The sequence below is a fragment of the Lepisosteus oculatus genome, unplaced genomic scaffold (assembly GCF_040954835.1).
Source record: "Lepisosteus oculatus isolate fLepOcu1 unplaced genomic scaffold, fLepOcu1.hap2 HAP2_SCAFFOLD_138, whole genome shotgun sequence".
NCBI classification, from domain to species: Eukaryota; Metazoa; Chordata; class Actinopteri; order Semionotiformes; family Lepisosteidae; genus Lepisosteus; species Lepisosteus oculatus.
In genome coordinates this window covers 39,446-59,363 of record NW_027167687.1, presented here as the reverse complement: position 1 = coordinate 59,363, position 19,918 = coordinate 39,446, and the positions used below count along the sequence as shown (strand labels likewise).

General features: G+C 45.9%; 5 non-coding genes across 5 annotated transcripts; 2 read left to right on the top strand and 3 right to left on the bottom strand.

Annotated features, from left to right (window-relative positions):
• Positions 1–1,517: 1,517 nt before the first annotated feature.
• Positions 1,518–1,634, bottom strand: LOC138226586 (U5 spliceosomal RNA). The gene has a single exon (XR_011184596.1). It is a non-coding gene; the product is annotated as a U5 spliceosomal RNA (small nuclear RNA).
• A 394-nt stretch (positions 1,635–2,028) lies between these two features.
• Positions 2,029–2,142, bottom strand: LOC138226591 (U5 spliceosomal RNA). The gene has a single exon (XR_011184601.1). It is a non-coding gene; the product is annotated as a U5 spliceosomal RNA (small nuclear RNA).
• Positions 2,143–10,287: 8,145 nt separating this feature from the next.
• Positions 10,288–10,359, top strand: trnag-ucc (transfer RNA glycine (anticodon UCC)). Its single transcript has one exon. It is a non-coding gene; the product is annotated as a tRNA-Gly (tRNA).
• A 5,683-nt stretch (positions 10,360–16,042) lies between these two features.
• trnas-cga (transfer RNA serine (anticodon CGA)) lies at positions 16,043–16,124 on the bottom strand. The gene has a single exon. It is a non-coding gene; the product is annotated as a tRNA-Ser (tRNA).
• A 1,816-nt stretch (positions 16,125–17,940) lies between these two features.
• Positions 17,941–18,014, top strand: trnat-agu (transfer RNA threonine (anticodon AGU)). The gene has a single exon. It is a non-coding gene; the product is annotated as a tRNA-Thr (tRNA).
• The last annotated feature ends 1,904 nt before the right edge of the window (positions 18,015–19,918 follow it).

Here is a 19,918-nt window from a genome sequence, read left to right as displayed (position 1 = left end):
GTTGCACCCGCACCTGAACTGTAGTTGAGTTCCTTTGATAAACATTACATCCACATTAGATACCACATAAGTGGTTACTGCTTCAAACCCGGTTCTCACCCAGTTTTGGGTAACCGGCACACCATTTGACTCCCACCTGGGTGTCCAACAGAGTGCATTTGTCGGGCTATAAAGGGCATTAGGCTGTGAGGGCATGCAGGGCGTCTGGTGTGCTGTCAGCTCCACACCCCATCATCCTGCAGCCCCATAATCTTTTCTAACCATGTCCATTTCTCTGCTTCACAGAGGTCTCAGACTACTGTTCTACAAGTATTGCTCACCTGACAGTTGCATCTGCAAAGTTGTTCCCTCGAGTTACTGGAAACATTTCTTTATTATGTGATTTACACATTACCACAGCTACTTCAGTCAGTAGCTGCAAAGCTTCTAATAGTTCAGAGATAAACCCAGCATTCTTAACTGGAGTCCCTGCCGTGTTGAGAAAATCCCTATTCCTCCACCACCATCCAAAATTGTGGCATGCACCAAATGTATATATAGAGTCTATATACATATGCAGCCATTCAAAACAAGCGGGGTATGCTGCGGTATAACACGGTGGGAGTGTCGCAGTATACCGCATCATACCGGACGCAAATTAGATTATGTTAATAGTATCCGGAATCACCTTGTAAAATCGCCAGGTGGAGCTAATAAAGGTTAACCTCTCCTGTACAGCATTTGAGCTGTCACCAGAAAACGTCAGTTTTGAATCCTGATCACTGCTGAGGGACAATCTTTATTCAATTAAGAATTTAAGGTGTATACTCTTTAGACTTTTAAATTTAAACAGTGTATTACAGCATGTTAATCATTAAACATTAAAAAGGCGGTATATTTTATAAAAGCAAGATTGTTCTGTTGGACAAAAGTACACAACCTACCACCTTTATCATAAATATTTTAAATATGCAGGAATATTTTATGCATCAAAGTCTTTACTGAAGATATTACTAAGAGTATTAATAATGAATGACCTTGGACAAGCTGTAAGCTCAAAGTATTACCCTGGTCCACATTCTTTGTAACCGTCTTTGTAAACGAAAAGAGTTTATTTTTTCATTGACAAAAAGTAACACCACAGCATTTAGTTGATCCGATCACGCAAGCCCAGGCCGCCTTCAAGGCCTCTGCCCTGCCGGTCGTGGTTGGCAATACACCTGGCCTTACAAACGAGCCAGTGGGGCCCGTTCAGCTCCGGGCTCATCGCCTGCGGCTCACGGCTTGCGAGCGTGCCCAATCCGTGCGATAACTCGGAAAACACCCGGCCACACTGTGCCGGAAACGACGCACTCTGGGAAGCCGCTATGCAGGCAAGGTCCCAAGATCCCCTGCGGCCGGACACTTCCCGCCCCCCAAAGAAAAGAGCGCCAATCAGACGGCCAGAGACCGAGGACTCGCGGAGCAGACAGCCACAATCGCCATAACAAGAGCAATTGTGAACGTTTTTGTTTTCTCTCTTTGACCAGCCCAGCTGTACCCCACCCGAAAGCAAGGAAGCGCAAAAATTGCATAGAACTCATTCATGCTCCTCTCCACGGAAATCTTTAGTAAAAGGCGAAAGATTTGTACGAGATGAAGAGAAACCAGAGTGCGTGGCTGCACAGCTGCAGGAGCCCAGGCCGCCTTCAAAGCCTCTGCGCTGCCGGTCGTGGTTGGCAATGCACCTGGCCTTACAAACTAGCCAGTGGGGCCCGTTCAGCTCCGGGCTCATCGCCTGCGGCTCTCAGCTTGCGGCCGTGCCCAATCCGTGCGATAACTCGGAAAACACCCGGCCACACTGTGCCGGAAACGACGCACTCTGGGAAGCCTCTATGCAAAGCGAGGTCCCAAGATCCCCTGCGGCCGGACACTTCCCGCCCCCCAAAGAAAAGAACGCCAATCAGACGGCCGGAGACCGAGAACTCGCGGAGCAGACGGCCACAATCACCATTACAAGAGCGATTGCGAACGTGCTTGTTTTCTCTCTTTGACCAACCCAGCTGCGACCCACCCGAAGGCAGGGAAGCACAAAAATTGCATGGAACTCATTCATGCTCCTCTCCACGGAAATCTTTAGTAAAAGGCGAAAGATTTGTACGAGATGAAAAGAAACCAGAGTGCATGGCTGATTAAGGCCATTTAAGGCCTTAATCTGGCAATTAAGGCCCACACCGATCCTGAGCCTCAGAACTCCGGGCGCAATTAAGGCCCAAACCAGTTCTGACCTTCAGAACTCCGGGCGCAATTAAGGCCCACACCAGTCCTGAACTTCACGGTAAGGGTCCAAAACCCGTTCAAAAACTCCACGCGCAATTAAGGCATAAACCAGCTTCGAACGCCTGTACACAATACCGCGGAACCCCTGCCAGACCAAATTCTGGGCTTACAGCAAACAACCCATTACATACACCGGTGTCTTCCCCGGGCCAGAGGAATTCAGAAACTCACGTTTACTCCGTCATCTCGGGCGATTCTCGCAGGGAGCAGAGATTTCCCAATCGGTCAGAGAGAGTCGGGACTTTTAAATAAAAGAGGAGTCCTTACCTCTTAGTTATGTGCGCGCTGACCATCTCTCCTGCCGATGGGAAGTTCTGCGCCTTCTGGAGCATCCGCCGACTACGCCAAATTTGTTGTAACAGAAGAAATAAGGTTCTTGATCCCGAGATGAAGTAAAACAGATGAGTTTATTGCATGCAAGGAACAATAAAGCCAAAGTCTTGTTTCCCGCAAGAAACAACAAAACCGAAGTATTGTTCCCCGTACTGTTACAAACTTTTGGGTTATATAGTGTTTTCTTCTCCGTTTCTGACGTCACTCGGTCTGATGGTAAAGAGGGGGGTTCATGGTATTTGGCCAGTTTACGATGTTCTGGACAAATGGTCAGTTTAACATTACACCCAGGGGGGTTCCTAGCTTGCATCTGCAATCCTTATCAGTTAACCCCCCTTTCCTGCCATAAACCCCAGTTTGTGACTTGAAAGTCTAAACCCCCTACAGAAAGGATTAAATTCAAACCCCCGTCTCCACATCTTTCTTCAGTATCTTAATAAAGTGAAGGAGCTGCCCCTTCGCCAAGGCGGTGTGGGGCAGAATGGACAACATAATGCAACTCCTGGAAACGAATGCGGTGCTCAGCTACCAGTACATTCTGCTGGGGCTGGCACCTACCGGACTGGACAGGGGGACGCAGTTCCTGATGTGGCTGCTGCTGTCCCTCACAAAGAAAGGCCTGTGGGACGCGAGAAACAATCTCATCCGGCACAACAACAAGTGGGGAGCGAGGGAGCTGGAAGAGAGGATCCTGGCGGACCTCAGGAGGAGGATGAAGCGCGACGTTGCTAAATGGGGTTTCCCCACGGCAAAGGAGCACTGGAAAGGCCTATGGACCCTGTACAGGGATTAATGGTTTACAGCAAGCGGTAGGGTTTGGAGGGACTCTCATAATAGCGCAAATCCGCCCACCCTTGCAAGGATTGATAACGGACAATCACCGCCGTTCCGCCGATGTTTTAATTTTGTGGAGTGTTATCGTGTGAGACGTTTCCCTTTGAGATGTGTTTTTTTTCGGAATAAAGTATATTTTATAAGAAAAAAAAAAGATTGTACCATAAAGATTTCCATGGAGAGGACTACGGTTTCCTGCAGGACTATGCCGGTAGGAGGACCAGGTTCCACAACTTCAAGGGGCTGTGTCGAGGCGATCCACAGTACTGTCAGGACCAGCCCTGGCAGTTTTAGGATTCCCATTCTGGAACATAGATGAGGCACATGGTACAGTTCCACTATAATTTTGAATATATTTTCCTAGCAGGACCTACAGTACAGTACCTAACTGCCTGCAGCTACAAAGGGGCACCCCCCTCTTTGATCGGGTTTGGACGTTTAACCCTATTCTGTGTTCTCCGGCGCCATTTGAGGTGGGCGATACAACCGGAGGTGGTTGCGATGCACCCACTTGTAGACCAGAGATTGCCTTCCCTTCTCAATCTGAATTCGATAAGCTACCGGTGATACCTTATCGACAATCTCGTGGGGTCCTGTCCAACTGGGTAAGTACTTCCGGGCCACCCCTGTGGGTTTGGCAAATTGGAAGTACAGGACCTTGTCTCCTACTTGGAGTTCCTGGTTAACTGCCTTTCAGTCATAGTATGCTTTCCTACCCTCTGCACTCCTTCCCAGATTGTTCTGGGCAAAAGCAAAGGTTGCCTGCAGATGTGCTCGCAGGTCTGACACATACTGATGGGCCGTAGCAGCCCCCGTCGTGCTCAGGTCCTCCACCCCATAAAGACAGTGTAGGGGAAGAGTCATCTTCCGACTTGTCATCATCTCAAAAGGTGGGACCCCCGTAGAGCAATGGGGCGTAGCTCGGATGGCCATCAGAACCAGGGGCAGCTTAATGTCTCAGTCCCTACTGCTGTTGGAGACAAACTTTTTGAGCATACTAACCACCGTTCGGTTTGCCCTTTCTGCCTGGCCCGAGGATTGAGGGTGGTAGGAGATATGCAACTGGGTCTTGACCCCAAGCATATTCCACAGGGTTGCCATTACTGTAGCTGTGAAATGGGTTCCCCGATCCGAGACCATGGTCAGGGGGAATCCCCATCGACTGAACACATGGTTCACCAACAGCACTGCAGTTGTCTCTGCCGTGTCGTTGGGTGCTGGGAGGCACTCAATCCATTTTGTGAATGCACACGTAACAGTGAGGAAATATTTGTTCCCTCTGGATGACCTCACCAGCGGCCCCACCCAATCCATTTGAAGATTGGACCAGGTGAATGTCATGCCCTTTTTCTGGAGTGGTGCACGGTGCAAGGGCCGTGATGGTTGGAACTGGCTACACGTCAGACACCCCTTTACATACGCGGCGATGTCTTGGCCCATGTGAGGCCAGAATGCCACCTGCTGGATAGTGTCGTATGTAGCCTTGATTCCCCGGTGACCCCCACAGGGTTCGTCATGAGCGTGTTGGATCATGACCCCCCGATGACAGTGGGGAACTACCCACTTTGGGACACCTTGTGCAACTGGTACACAAACCAACAACCCCTTTATAATTTTTAGGTTGTCTTTCACCTCTGCCAGCTCCTTCAGCTCCAGAGACTGGCTCAGCACCTGCTCCGAAAGAGGTTGACGCACTGGGTCAGCGATATGCTGATACATTTGCCCAATTGCTGGGTCCTGTTTCTGCATTTCCGCAAGATCGGTGTTAAAACCCTGTGACCCAAGCACTACAGATTGAGGGTCAGCTCCGACATCCTGTCTAGCCCTGCTTCGGGTGACCGCCTTGACCTCAGCCACGAATTCTGGGGGTAGCCATTCCTGCTGGAACTGCCAGGGTTCACCCTCTAAGGCGCCAGATTTGGCCAACCGGTCGGCCTCATCATTCCCGTCTTTGTCGGGTCCCTTCACCTGGGAGTGTCCCTTCACCTTCCTCCAGTAAACCATCATTCCAGCCTCGGTCGTGAGCTTGTCACTGGCCAGGAACAACTCTTTGTTCTTTACTTCCTTGCCCCGGGCATTTTTCATGCCGTTACCCTTCCAATACGGAACGTGAGACACGAAGCTATGTCGGGCGTAGTTCGAGTCACTACAGATGACAAACTGTTTAAGGCCATGTGTCAGGGCCTGCTGGAGGGTGATCAGCACCCCAGCTACTTCCGCATACTGACTAGTCTTTGGTCCTAGCTTATAGCGGGTCGGCCCACAGGGAGTATTGTCTTGCCAGACTACTCCTACCCCTGCTAGCACCTGCTGTTCGTGGCGAAAAGAGCAACCGTCAACATAGGCCATGGGTAAGCCCTGGCCCACGTTCTCATCGAACATGATTGTTCGGTAGCTCAGCAGCGGGAATTGTTTCTGGAGCTTCCATGTCAGTGTCACAGCCGTGACACACTTGGCCCAAAGCCAGGCCCTGTCCCAGGTACATTTTCTTGCTCTGTGCATAACGTACCTCTATCTCATAGCCTTGTAGGGCCATCATTCATGCCACAATCCTGCTATTTGACACCCTGCCCGCTTTCAGTCTCTGGCTATGCAGGAATGTCACAGGTTGGTGGCAGGTTTCGATGATGATCTTTTGTCCCCCAACATAACTACGGAAGTGTTCTACCGACCAGACCGTAGACAACAGGGCCTTCTCGCAGTCCAAGAACTTTTGCTCCACTGGGCTCAGGGCTCGACTGGCATATGCCACCACCCTTCACTCTTGGTTATATTCCTGACTCAGAGCAGCCCCAAGGCAGTGCTCTGAGAACCCTGCTTCAAGGTAGAAGACCTTATTTTTGTCAGGGTAGGCCAAGCTCGGCGCACTACCGAGTCTGCGCTTCAGCTCCATCACAGCCTGTTCTGGGGAAGGCCCCCACTCAAAGGGCACGTCTTTCTGCAACAGCTTGTGGAGGGGCCTTGCTATTTCAGCGTAATCCTCAATGGACTGCTGGGAATAATTACATACTCCCAGAAAGCTGCGCAGTTCAGACAGGTTAGTGGGCGACTTCATATTCTGGATAGCTTGGACTCTGCTGGACTGTGGCTGTATGCCTTGGGCTCCAACCAACAGTCCCACGTACTCCACTTGGGTCCTACACCACTGTCCCTTAGCCAGGGACAGTTTGGCCCCTGCACAGGAGAGCTGGGTCAACACATGCCTGATCTCGGCCATGTGTTCTTCCCAGGTCTGACTCCTCATCAGAATATCGTCCACATAGACCAGGTTGCCCCTGGCGGCTGCATCACTCATGGCTTTGTGCAGAAATATGTTGAACTCCGCTGGGGAGTTGGAATACCCAAAGGGGCATCGATTCCAGGTGAACTGCCTGTTTCCAAAGGAAAAGGCCAGTTTGTACTGGTCTGTTGGTTCTACCTTAAGGGTCCAGAACCCATTGGCCACATCCACTGTGGTGAAATATTTCGCTGTTGTCACCTTGGCTAACTCCTGATCTAGGTAGATCATTGGCCATCGTGACAAAGGAACCTGTTTATTCAGCTGCCGGTAGTCAATGGTCAGACGCCATTTACCATTGGGTTTCAGCACCGGCCACAGTGGGGAGTTATAAGTGGAGTTACACTCCCTTATGATCTGACGCTCTAGTAGAGCATCCAACGTCTGCTTTATGGACTCGTATGCCGTGAGGGGAATGCGATACTGCCTGACATAGGTTGGGCGGGCGCCAGGGGCCGTTGGAATGCGCACTGTGTTCAAATCCGTCACCCCGCAGTCATAGGCGTCCCGTGCAAACACTTCCCGGAAATCCTGGAAATTCTGACGCAGCTGCTGACGCTGGCTTTCCGTTTCCAGGGCATCTGCCTTGCCAACCTGTTCCTGTACCTGCTCTAGGAACCCCGCTTTTGACGGCATGGCGGTATCCCGGGTCGTACTCTCGGCTGAGTGGTCCATCGGAACACCTGCGTGTACTGTGTACACAACCATCTCATCCTTATCGCTAAGGTCCACCCTGCACACCTCCTGGTTGCAGAATCCCTCTATTGGCATAATTGCAATCATCCGCCGGGGGTAGGTGTAGTACACCTGCTCGGTTCCCCCCTCCCTGGCCAAGGGACCAGGGAGCTGCCCCAGTACTGGGATGGCTAGTTCGAAATCATAGAAACCATTGTCAATTACCAGTCCCATGTCAGTGCGAGCAGGGATTTTGACATCTTGTTTTGCTATGTTCTGCACCAACAGGCAGGTGGCTCGGCCATTCCGTTCCAGTCTGGGGGTACAACAGACTGCTAGGTTCAGTCTGATAAACTGAGCTGATGGTTGGAAGAAAACCATCTCAGCGTCCATTCTCTGTCCCTTCTTTAGGACAAGGCGTACTGGAAACCCTGCTGTTGACGCAGGAACGATCAGGTCCGATTCGTTTACTACCTGGCAGGCCTGAGGAATCGTCTGACCTGACCGAATGTTCTCGGGGTCACCGCTTAGAGAGTGGGCATCTGGGTCCACCCGTGTCCACAGCACACTGTTTACTGTGTCCAGCTGGGCGCCCAGTCGAACCAATAGGTACTTCCAATAGGAAGTAGTGAGCAAACTTCCTTTTTCCGATGGAGATGGAAGCTACACAGCTTCCTTTGCTCCAAATGGACCTATGAGATGGGGGTGCCCACCACAGAACCTGTGACTGCGTCACCAGGGTCACTTGACAGCTTGGCGACAGGTCCTCGAACAGACCTTCACTGATTATGGACTTCTCAGAGCTGAGGCTAAGAATTACATCATCAACCTGCACTTCTGCCACCTGGACCCCCTCCCACCACCATGGGGTGGTATTCCTGGACCCCCTGAGGTACCAGGGTGCACAGAAAGGACTCCCATTCATTACCGGACAGGGAGATCCACTCTTCTTCAGGGATGAAAAGGGGGTGTGCTTTACCTGGCGGGTCAAGCAGCTGCTTGGAGCACTGCTCCTGTAGTTGGGAGACCGTGGGAGTGCTGGCCTGGGCAGGACTTCCCTGTAGTTTTGGAAAGCAAGAAGAGACATTTATTCTCGTCCAGAGGAACCAGGAGGAACCTCCAACTCAGCTATAGTGTTCAGTGGGCACTGTGTGATCACAGCATAACCACTGAATCCCCCTTTTTGCTGTGCAACAGGCTTAGGGTTTTTGACCTGAGCCCACAATTTTCCACGCTGGCAGTCCACCAGAGGCTCCAGCCTGTCAAGCAGGTCTTGGCCAATGAGTAGTGGCTCTGTTTTAAACCTAGAGATGTAAACAGGATGCACCACGTTCATTGGCCCGAACCTAAGTGCCACCCACACTCCTGGCATGATCCTGGGTATAGCTGGAAATATCTATCTTACACGGTTCTACCTTAAGTCTGATGCCTTTTCCTTTCGCTACTCGTTTGAGCTCGCTGAGTAGATCGGCTGACATCAAACTAATTTCAGCCCCAGTGTCAATCAGTGCTTCTCTATCTAAGACGTTTTCAAGAGAAACCTTGATATAAATACGCCTTGCTTTGCCTTTCTGGCTGAGATTCCCTAAGAATTGTTGGAAGCCTGCCTTTTCTTTGACTTCAGGGGCGGGGTCAGCGCCCAACTCAGAGTCACAGCCTTCTTCCAGGCAGGAACCCTCCCACCCAATCAGATAGACTGAGGGAGGGGCTTGGGACGGATCCCCGCCTCCTCCAGTGAGAAGGGGCGTGGTCCCCCTAAGCTCATTCACACTTCCGGCATTCGGTGCGGAAGGTTTACCCTGTCCTGATCTCTCAGGCAGGGCTTGTTCAAGCCTGGCCAGGCGGGCTGCAGTCGACTCCCTTCGTCCAGTCTTATGATAGACTCTGCCTGAGCCCTTGCCTTCCCCGTAGCGCTCACGGCGGCTCTGACGCTTAGTGCGGTCCTGCCTGCCTATTTTGCGCCGGGGCTTAGCGAGCTCAGGAACCTCAGCTGCCTCGAGCTGAGGCGAGTCGTCAACCCTGCTGGCTTTAGTGGCGAACACGGCCGTTTTAGCAGGTTTTCGCTCTGAGGAAGCAGAGACTTCAGCTCCCCAGGCTTTTTGAGCCAACCTTCTAATGTCAGCCATTTTCATCGCTTTTGCATCAGTGTGCATCACAATCATTTTCCTGACTGAGGGATGCAGATTAGCAATGAATAAACCTTTGAAATTCACGTTCTCTTCGCAACCCTCTTCATTCCGCCCTGCAAAATAAGTGCGCCTAAGCCTCTGATAATAGTCGCGAGGGGCTTCAGCTTTTTCGTGCTTAATATGGTGCACAGCGGCCACGGCAGCTATGGGATCGATAAAAGCCGAAAATTCTCCGATCATTGCCTGACACAGCTCCTCAAAGCTATTACAGACCTCCGGTCCTTGTCTAGACATCCACGCAGGGCAGTCGTTGCTCCGAGGGGATCTACCAGCAGTCCGGCTGGCTGGTAGAAAGTCTCTATGCACAGAGTGGGACCGCGAGTCCTCACAAGTCACTCTTGTGCCTGGGAAGAAGCTGGTTCGTTCCCGGTCCAGCACTGCTTCTGAATAAGCTATTCAGGTTGTCTATGAGGGTCCAGCTGTAGGGTCCAACTGTCCAACACAAACACAATCTGTAGCGTTTAGCGTGACATAGTCTTGCAGGCATCGTGCTGTCTCACTGCAATACTATACCGCTGGAGGAAACAGTCCATCTGGCCATGAAACTCATTTGAACGTCTAGCTACAGCAACTAACAATATCATGATTTATTCAGGATTTGTGGAATCAGCACGTCCCGGAGACAGCTTCCGAAATCGTGAGCATTCTCTGGTGGTGTCCTGCAGGGCTTTTTGTGTGTGTGTGTTGGTGGTATAGTGGTGAGCATAGCTGCCTTCCAAGCAGTTGACCTGGGTTCGATTCCCGGCCAACGCAGTGGCGATTGGTTTTAAATGCTGTCATGAGCCTTGGATTGTGAATAGCAAAGCGAAGCCTTTTGAAAGAGCCAAAGCACTGCAAAACGGAATTGAAGGAGAATCTTAAAGGGGATTCTGAGCGGTGTCTGCATACACGCAGTCCGATACGGGTGCTGAAAGCTTGAGCTACTCTCAATGTCATGCTGCCTTTCCCCGGAGTAAATCTGTTACATTGAAAGAATGCTTCTGGCAGGTTCAAAAAGGGACCCTTGTTAATTGGAGAAATCAATGATTTCGAATGAATTCTGTATGCGTTAAAAGACAGCTATACACAGAAAACATGCAGGACACTGCTCATGATCTCTCAGTGCGTTTTTCCAAGCCATCTGACAAAGCCCGCCCACTGAAAACTGCAGCAGATCGTGTAAAGACGTTCAACTTTGTAACTACTGCACGCACAGGAAGCAGAATAAATTCCTCTTTTCAAACTGTCAAAGGTTTGCTTTGCGAACGCTGCAGGACATCGCACAATCTCTTTTGAACGGGGACAAACCATTTCTTATGGGGCGCAGTAAGTACAGAGCAGTAATACCGCTAGCAAAATAATAGTATCCGGAATTTCCGCAAGGTGGCGCTAATAAAGCTCAACTTCTCATGTTTGAGCTGTAGCCATCAAAGTCTTTAATGAAGATATTACTAATAGTATTAATAATAAATGAACTTGGACAAGCTGTAAACTCAAAGTATTGCCCTGGTCCACATTATTTTTTTCATTGACCGTCTTTGTAAAAGTAACACCACAGCATTTCGCAATCACGCATTTTTTTCCAATCATGCAAAGTACAGTAATTTTTGAGAATCGATTCACCATGCCTTTCACATGCTCATAAAAGAGGTTGATTTAGGAACATAAACATATTACCGTATGCAAACTGTACTGTATACAGTTTGTATATGTATATGTATATGTATATGTAATGTCTTAACTGTGCCCGTTTAAGTATTGAATATTTATTTGGAATCTTCTCTAGTTGTTCTGCATATGTATTCGCTAATGAAGCTGTGTGTTCTGAGCCTGGTTCTCTACATTTCTGTATGAACCAGCTTAGAGGGCTAAAGACAGCTTGTGTTTAAATTGAGTGTAAGGTAATTTATGCTTCTAAAGTCATGGTCAGCATTTATTATTGTACTGTGCTGTAAACTTCTTCTGTGCCTAATTACATTATTTTATAGTCGATAATGTTTCTGTAGTGCTTTTTCAGCCCTCAGCATGTGTCTGCGCTGGTGGTGCTGTGGGTTAGGTTCCTGACTCCTATGTCACATGGTCTGTGGTTGAATCTCATGGAACTATGACTTTAATTTTTAACAAACATTTCTTTGAAAAAATGAAACATTTCCCTTGGTCAGAGATTAAATAAAACCTCACTCGCATCAAAACAAATTTATATTTCTAAATATCACAACATGATCGAATTTACGTCTTTTTAATAACAATGAATAGTCACCTATGCGTTACAAAATAAACATTTATATTGATTTGAATCGCGTTTTGATTTAAATCGTAAACGCGTGTTTAAATATATGTGTTTAAAGGCGATATACTGTATAAAAGTGCTGATTCTAATGGAATGTGTTCGGCCGGGGATTCAAAAAAATTATTTTTTTTAATTGCGAATCTAAGGAAAATTGCAGTATAACTTTGTTCATGCACAAACAGTGGCATGTTACATTATAATTTGGGTGTCTCCTCTTGCCAGAAAGCTCTAAATTGCATTTTGAGTGCGGTTTTTGACTTTTTCTAAATTGCAACCCATAAATAAAGCTGATACAGTTTAGACTTACTGTATTCTAAACTGTATTACAACATCACATTGGACAATGCAACGTAAATTGCAAAAATGCACTTGGAATCTGTCCAAGCCCTACTACGAAAATTATTTAAACTGCGACACTTATCATTCATCTTTAAATAAACTTTATTTTATATAGCGTTTTAAGCGAATAGATAATTAGATTGCTCATAAACCTAATCGCTTTTTCTACATAAACACAGCGTGATTGCTCTCTGAAAATGCTTTTTTCTTTATATTTAGGCTCAGATTTCAACTATAGATCGTATTATTATGAACTTTCTTGGAAAAATGTCTTTTATGTAAACCATGTTTGCTATTAATTCATTTAGGGCTAAAATACGTTCATTGTCTTCCAATCGAGTCGAGTTGACATTGGAAGCTTGCCACGCCCGGACTGTTACACCAACGCATTAGCATGTTGAAGCGATTTCATTGAGGAGGCCATCTACTAGTTAACACTGTACTTCCTACTTTGAAAATACCTGTGAAATTGGTTTAATTCGTCACAGCCAGCACTCCGGCAGAGAGGGGGGTTGTACTCGTTAATGTCTGATGACATACAAGTGGAAAGATTACAGATTTTAATCGTTTTTTTTCTGAACCAGGGAAAATCTGATCATGTTTCTCTATAACAATAATAAAAAACTTTATTTTCAATTATTTTACATATCCCGCTTGCACATCGCATGACTTTAATAAATCTATTCTTTATTAATACTAAATAAATAATACTAAAAATACTTCAGCAAAGAGGTCACTTGATTTTTGGAATAATTCCAAATAGCACAATGATCCACTGGCATTCCTGAAGTCTGTTTAGTGCATAATCTTCCAAATACAATCACTAAGCAATTATAAGAATTATACCATCCTATTTCTTTGTGATGTCCTGTAAAAACTAAACCTATTTTTATAAGGCTTTTACTCAAAAGATTTCCAAACACACAAAGCATTTGTGAAGTACTATAGTATTTCTAAAGGTTACTGGTACAACATCAATCATTAAAGCTTAACAATAAAGTTTAGATTGCTGACTATGGACTAACTACATTAACTAACTGCAATGCAACACTATACATTTTACAAGAATATCTGGTTGAATTCTTGCATTTGTAGCCAATTTAATGCGAGAGAAATAAGCCAATTTAATTATTTCACAAAAAATAATGTGATATAAAATGGATGTTTTTAACTTTATTGTAGTGTTTTAGAAACTAATATGTCTTCAAAAATGGTTGTTTTTCACTCCTAGGAATGAAAGCTGTTGTTATATAATGTTTATTTTCAAATTTTGAAAAATCAAAGGATTCTAGCTTTCTCCCCTTGCAGGCATCGGACACAGAGAACCTCATGGTTTTCCTAAAAATCATTTTTTATGTTCCCTGGTGTTCCAAACTTAGTTTTAATCAATTTTAATTTGTTATTATGTTAAAAACAGGGTAATAAATTTCTAATTGGACTATAAATAATGTCATATTGTCTGCTATAAAAATGATGTTTTCAACTCTATTGTAGAGATTCTAGAATCAACTAATAGAGAATTGAAATAAAAAAGGGCATAAGAAAACATTGCCAACAACGACCACAAGATGGAGATATTGTCTAGACATTACCAACAACGACCACAAGATGGAGATATTGTCCAAAGAGGCAAGAAGGGCAAAGCTGCGATAAGGTAAAATCATTTTTTGAAAGAGATTGCTGTCAGAATGCACAACTGAATCCCAAACAGAATCTCTAGTCAAATATGATCATTTGTGAAACAGGCAAATGAGTCTCTCAGGTGCCCATTGCTCATTTTCAGACACATTTATGCAATACTTTCACCATGCGTTGAGCAATAGGGATTAAAGATACCAGAGGTAAGGTTTAAAAGTGATTCTGAGGTGCAACACATCAGCGATACAGCTAGGCATCTGAAATGCGGGGTTTGAGAGCCCTTCAGGGAACACCGTACCCTAAAGGTACCAGAAGTCCACTAGTATAAGCATTAAGTCACTGTCACCCCTGTTACAATGTGATTGCTACATATCTTCATTTCTTTGGTTTTTAAGGAGTAAGAGTGCAGGGGGTCTAAATCTGCGATCCAGTGTGTTGAAGTATTTCACAACACTACCTGTAGCCCGTATGGAAATAAATACTAATTCTGATTATTGCCCTGGGCATGTACCAATAAATCACTGAGCATATATCACTGTGTTGAAGCTAGAGACCTGTATGTAATATTATGGTGCTAAAATGTCATTTTCACATATATTAATGTAATAAATGATTGCTTATGCTTAATAAACAAATCTAATTAAAATAAAAACTTAAGTTTTGTATTTGTTTTGTACCATAGAACATGATTTTCTTTGTATTTCAAGCCCACAAAGTGTCCAAATGATGCACGACATGATATAAGGAAGATTATCACATGAAAAATCGGTATTATCTTTCTCATGAAAATGCATTCCTTTCATTACCTTTTAATTTTTAAAATGAACTCAAGTTGTGTATAATGTAATAATTTAAGTAGAATAGATTCTAATAATATAATGATCCAGTGTGTTGCACTACTTCACTGCTTCACTGTTCTATGCCGTATGGAAATAAATCCTCAGACTGCTTACTGCCCTGGGCTTGTACCAATAAATTACAGGAGCACATCTATATATCACTGCGTTGAAGCAGGAGACAGACAATCACTGCAAACACATCCTAAATACAGTGTTCCAGCACCTTTGACCTCATCCAGAACGTATCATTTCTTGAAAGGGATTGCTGTCTGAATGCACATCTGAATCCCAAACAGAATCTCTAGTAAAATACGATCATTTGTGAAACAGGCAAATGACTGTCTCAGGGGCCCATTACTCATTCTCAAGACACATGTATGCAGTACGTACACCATGCATTGAGCAAAAGGGATCAAAGACACCACAGGTAAGGTTAGAAGTCATTCTGACTATATTCTAAAATATTGGACTCATATTCTTATGATGGCAGACATGATGCTGCGTTTAAAACCGGGGTTAATGGACATTATATGACTGTCAATTCTGTTTTGTTTTGGAGACACTTGGCTGCCTATATGGTACAGTGCAGCGTGAAGGAAACATTTTCCAAAACTGTGTCAGCTCAAAAGTTGTAAGAGAACCTCTCCAGCTGCTTTAACTCTCTTCATTTTTGTCATTTAATTGTCTGTCGGCACGATGTGGCAGCGTTGCATGACAACCCATCTCACCACGGAAAGGAACCTAACAGCTTTGGTAAGAGAGGAGAAAAGGACCTGGCCAGTAAGGGGCTCGAACCCACGACTTTGGCGTTATTAGCACCATGCTCTAACCAACTGAGCTAACCGGCCTCACGACAGTGATCCTCTCTGTGCAGCGCCTTTTACTTCTATTGACAAATGATAGCGATTCGAAGAGAGATCCTTCAGACCAGCAAGCAAACCCACGGCTATTTCGGTTTTCTATCTAGGCAACGTTGGTGTCTGCAATAGCATACATGAAAGCGTGATGCAATTTCTGTGGGTACATTTGTTGCACGTCATGCACAGTAAGAGTGTTTCTAACACCAAATAAAAAGTCAACAATTAACGATCACGCCTTCTCCTCAGTTAACCCACTGAAACCCTTGCTGTTAACAGTTCTTTACTGCGTGCTTTACGAGCACCTACATATCGTGTCGGTTCTTTCAGCTTTATTCATTAGGTTTTCAAAGGCATAAGTAGAGCACCAGAGGTCTGAAGAACTCATTTCCATGGCAGCAGGGCCAAGTGATTTAGCGTATTTATAGTACCAGGAAAGGAGAAGCGGCACTTCGCCTTTGCCACAGAGGCACAAGGATACGTGTGGCAAACGCCATAGTCGGCAGGATTCAAACCTGCGCAGGGAGTTCTCAACGGATTTCGAGTCCATCGCCTTAACCACTCGGCCACGACTACAGCGAGCTCACCCCCGCCGCATTCCTCCTATAATCTAACACGGAGTGCGAGGTGGCTGCGGAAACGTTTTCAAAGTCGCTCTCTGTTAAAAAAAAATAAATACCTTTGACAAAATACGTGCCGGCAGACAGACATGCCTCAGAGGGTTTAAGGCTGGCTTCACTTTCAAATGATAAAGTCTCCCCGTCCGGATGTCAAAATGCAACTTTGGCAGACAGAAAAAACATCAACAAACCACAAATGTGGACAAGGATTTTACAAGCTGCACCACACTGCACTTTCCAAAGCATTTACATTCCTGTTAGACGCAGGAATTGCCTTTGATTTGCGCGCTTACGAACGCCATGAAAAACGAAACAAAACTAAAGCCCTCAGCTCCTGCACTTGATTATAATGCCGTTACGTGTCGAAGCAGGAATTTATGTCATCCTACCACTGCAACACGGGGAATAGAGGGAAATGAGCACACGCTACGTACGTCTCAATCACTCCCTAGAGTCGTAAGGCGCATTGAAGGGTGCACCCCCATCATTAATCGTTGCGCCTCTGTGAAAGGAAAGCTCTTGAGCAGTCTTTGAAACAGCTCGGATTAAACACTTGATTGCTTCCATGTGCATCTGGAGCCCATTTCTAATTTTCACTTCACGCCGCCCAAAGCATTTCTAAAACATGAGATTCGCGTTTGGGAATGCGCCCTGCCCTACGAATAAAACAGGTCTACGGGTCAGAAACCTGCTCCACGGAAAACAGTTCTGTTGCGCTTTTGATCAAAGGGAGATTCGCTGTTCTTACTTTTTGATGACATAACACCCAAAGGGGCTTCTTTGGAGCTGGATTCCAACCAGCATCCTAAAGTTTCTTGGCGGTATCCTTTACAGTCCTCTGTTCGGTCGACAAGGGACAGAAGGGGGCAGCTTTCCTCACACACACAGTGCAATGTACTGTAGTGTTCCCGTTCATTGAATTCGCAGTTCTGCATCAGACCTCTAACTCGTTTCCTTAGCTTGGATTTAAGCCACGAAGCAGGCTTCTACTGTATAAGGAATCACAAACTATTTGAGAGGCCATCATCCCAGGGGGAACTGACAAAGTCTATCCCTAAACACCTAGCGCAATCTCTCGAGAGACTGTCAAAAATCGCTTTCTCCATTTCCGTTGCAAGTAAGTGAAAATGCGGTCTCAAACCAGAGCCACTTGGCAGCAGCGGCACGTAAATACTGTTACTGTCACTGCTCGATACTGACGTTAGCCTACTATACCATGTTCAGCCACCGCTAGGAAATGTACGGCTCTAGTACTGGAGCAAACAACAGGAGGGCCAAAGGCACACGGGCACACATGTCAGACATGGAGAGTGACGAGAATGGGACTCAAACCCATGCGTGCAGAGTACAGTGGATTAGCAGTCCATTGCCTTAACCACTCGGCCACCTCATCTAGGAAACTGGGCTGTCCAGACATGGGTTGCCGCGCTCCAGATGATCTTTTTCTTTTTTTTCCCTCGTACTCGAGGGTCATTTTCCTGTTCCACATGCGATTTCAACATTTTCCTTGGGAGATGTCAAGCCAGCAACCCACTACTGTGGTTCAGTGGCCATTGTGGAGTTCAGTGGCCCTGTTGTACACAGAATGCACATTGAGCTCCTTGGACATGAAAAGTTCCAGATAAAAGCCATTTGTCATCCTTTCTCTTGGTGTCGATGTTGCTATTGTATGTAAAGGTGGCAACTTGCTCAGCGAACAGGCGGAGCACACACCGAATGCAGATGTGTCTGAGTGGTGTGTCCAAGTGGCTGCAAAACGACAGCACTCCCAGGGCGCCGTGGCTTAGTTGGTTAAAGCGCCTGTCTAGTAAACAGGAAATCCTGGGTCCGAATCCCAGCGGTGCCTTTTTTGTTCTGTGTTCTTGAACAGAACTGGTCATTATGGACAACCGCCTACAGCTAGACTTAATTAAATGCAAGTATTCATTTCCTGTCTTTAACGCGACTTGTTTTTCTTAAAATGGATGCAACTTGCAAAACATGAAATACAAACCTTGCTAATCAGCGCAATCGGCTGGCAAAAAAAAAGAAGTCAGCAATGTTTTTTTTCTTTAACCTTAACCCTGCTAATGGAGAAGAGTTAAACGACTGAGTCTATGCAGCTTAAACGGTCCGCACGTCGGGTTCTTAGCTGAAAGGGTGGTAAATCCCGCTCACCCCAGTCCTTAATCTTTTAAAAGGATACAAAATTGAACCTAGTCGCCACATCACATACATCCTGTTCAATAATAAAAAGGTAACATCTATCCTCGCTCCAGAGTAAATCTCACGTTGAGGGCACCTTTTTTTTTCACTTTACCGTGAATCGAGCTCGGCTGCACAGAGGAGAGAGCAGAGCAATGAGGTCACGGGGACAGGGGAGTCACACGCTGGCGGTTTGAATACGCGGAAGATCACTGAGGGATCCACAGTATATGGACCCTCCGTGCGCCATCAGTCCGCACTCCGGACTCTGAATCCTGCCATCCGAGTTAAGATCTCGGCGGAACCTGAGGCGCAGTTCCTTCTTAAAACGTAATCTGGTGAGCATTTCTAGAATCGTACTTGTATAGATGCAGCCTTTAATGTGTTGCTAGGTTAAAATTGATGACTTCTTGTATTTCAGTAGGCAACTGCCCTCTTGATTTCAGATTTAATTTCTTTATTACATGGGCGCTTTTATGAAGACAGAGTCATGTTCAGGTACTTTGCTTGATGGAGGAAGCTCATTTCAGACTCTGTGATCTGCTCACCTGGAAAGGTCTGCTGTACTACTACAAGAGAGAAGTAGAGTCTGGAAGAAGGGACAATTTTATGATTCTTTGGAAGGTAGGTTTTTTTTTCTTTGAAATCGAAATGAATCAGAATATCAGTGCAAAAGACAAACTCTTGGTTTGGTTTAAAGAGATATGGTTTTAAAATAGACAAAATGTAGAAAACAGGTGTTTCTCACTTTTGGAAAAGAATGGACCGGGGGTAATAGTTTACTAGTTGCAGTGCTGAGCTCATCGGGTTGCAGTCCCGCAATGGATAACGCGTTTGACTATGGATCAGGAGATTGTAAGTTTGACTCCTGCCTGGCTCGGGTCGTTTTTAAACGCATCGGGCTACTCCCCTAAGTAGTCTGTGCTACTTACTGCATTGTAATCGTACTCAGTAAGAGATTTCCTTCATGTAAATGAACTGCACCTGACAGCTTTAGAAAATCACCTGGGCTCAGTACGGTGCTGAGAGCTCAGCGTTGCTGTTGTTCTAATTAGCACGCACTGCATCGGCTATGAACCCGAACTTTTCAATTATTCCGATCATTAAGTCAACACGTAGTCCACATGAAAGGTAGAAACATTCTCTTGTCTGTCTCTTGTTTGTATAGAACTGAATGTCCCTGACAATGTACTGTTAGTTTTAATTGAAGAACGGCATTTGTCAAATATATCAGACAAGTTTACGTAACTGCTCATGCGACACTCAGTTGTAATTAGTCAAGAAATAAAGTCGAACAACAGCTGCGGGTTTGATTCTGAACGTATCAGATTGGAGCGCCTTTTACTTCAATTGACAAATGATAGAGATTCGAAGAGAGATCCTTCAGACCAGCAAGCAAACCCACGGCTATTTCGGTTTTCTATCTAGGCAACGTTGGTGTCTGCAATAGCATACATGAAAGCGTGATGCAATTTCTGTGGCTACATTTGTTGCACGTCATGCACAGTAAGAATGTTTCTAACACCAAATACAAAGTCAACAATTAGCGATCACGCCTTCTCCTCA